This window comes from Crinia signifera, chromosome 2, assembly GCF_055691185.1.
Source record: "Crinia signifera chromosome 2, ASM5569118v1, whole genome shotgun sequence".
In the NCBI taxonomy this organism is placed as follows: Eukaryota; Metazoa; Chordata; class Amphibia; order Anura; family Myobatrachidae; genus Crinia; species Crinia signifera.
Window position 1 is genome coordinate 188,564,387 of NC_139218.1, and position 1,717 is coordinate 188,566,103.

Here is a 1,717-nt window from a genome sequence, read left to right on the forward strand (position 1 = left end):
TATGGTCTTAGCTGGACAGCAATCATTGAACTCAATAGAGCTCTGCTGGATGTACAAAAGCCTGTACACACTGGGCAATAACATGAGTAATATCTCTAATTTTAGCCCTTCTGAATGATATTGCTAGTTTCATCACCTAGCATGTATGCTGTACCTGACGGCCGATGCAATAATGACTCCCTCCCCTGTCTATGCATGTACAGAGAAGGGAGCGGATTGTTAATGAGGGCAGTGCTGCAGAATGCCCCGCCATTGCTTGTCGCCTCCCAGAATCGGCATGTGTGTATGCACTTGCCGATGGTGGGTCCTGCTACCGCCGATATCAGCGGCAGTTGGGACCGCCCACTGTGTACGGGCACTAAGATCCAGTGCTTCTATATTCCACACGTGTACACCAAGGCATTATTGATCTACACCATTAATACAAAAGACAGGTGCTATTGTCAAAGTTATTGTCTAACAAGAAAAATGAGCCATACACACAATAAAAGTCTTGACTGTGCCTTGTAATAGGCTATTAAGCAGAGTCCTTTTAGTAGGTTGCTGTGAGACAAATAACATTTACTCATGTGTTGGCAAAGCTACTCCTCCTACTATACCACAGGTTCCAGGCATAAGGCACATGACCAGCTAGTGTATGTGACCTTGGTAATAATAATATTACCCTACTTCTAAATTTCTCATAACTGCCTAGAAAGGGACACTTGTGAATGATATAGGTTATTACAGGGATGGAGTAAGTAATGTTTGCTGTGCTTAAAACTTATGGGGTTTACTATATCATTTGGAGATAATCGAGCTAGAAGGTGTTGAAAATGATAATACAATGTGTAACGTCAGTGTTGGAAAGAAAAATATGCTTGCTAAACTGCCGTATAAACGGCCCAGTAGTTGTAAGCTACAGTATATAAAGAAAGAAGTCAGTATTTCCCCCTGCATGCAAGAAAAATTGCATTTTCACCTCTTATGCCCCTTTCAGACCGCACCTTTTACCCGTCATTTTGCAGTTTTTTTACCGTTTTGAAACGGTAATTTGTGCAGTCTGAATGGTGCAGAGTGAATTTATCGGTTCTATTGAACTGGTATTTCTAAACAGTAATAAAGCAGGGTCCTACCCGTTTCAGACCCGTTTTTTTTTTTTCATCCACTGTTTTCTATGGATTAAAACTGGTTCAGTGTTGTGAAGGAACAAAAACTGCATTGAAATACCGTTTAAGGACAGAAACTGCACTGAAATACCGTTTAAAGACATGCAGTTTGAAAGGGGTTTTAGCTGGCAGACCCGTTTTTAGAAACATTTTAAAATACCTGGTCAAAGCCAGTTTTGCGGTCTGAAAGCAATTTCATCTTGATGAGGCATAGACTGTTTTTTTCAAAAACAGACCAATACCATATCTGTGGGTGCTGTCCTAGCTGCTGCTACAGAGGGGAGTGTGAATCCCTCTAAAGAATATCAAAACAATAAAAAAAAGAGGGGATGGAGCAGCGCTGGGTTTCAGAGAAGGAATAACTCATACACATGAAAAATTAACAATTTATTAAAAGCAAATATATTTTAGCTCAAACATAAAAACAATGTTAAATAAGATGAGAAGATTATTCAAACAAATTCAATACTGCATTTCTCTATTTTAAGAGTGAGTAAGATCTCAAATGAGATAAAGGTGAAGTCTCTATTGAGACCTGAATGTTTCCCAAAGTTGGATTGAATTTGAGC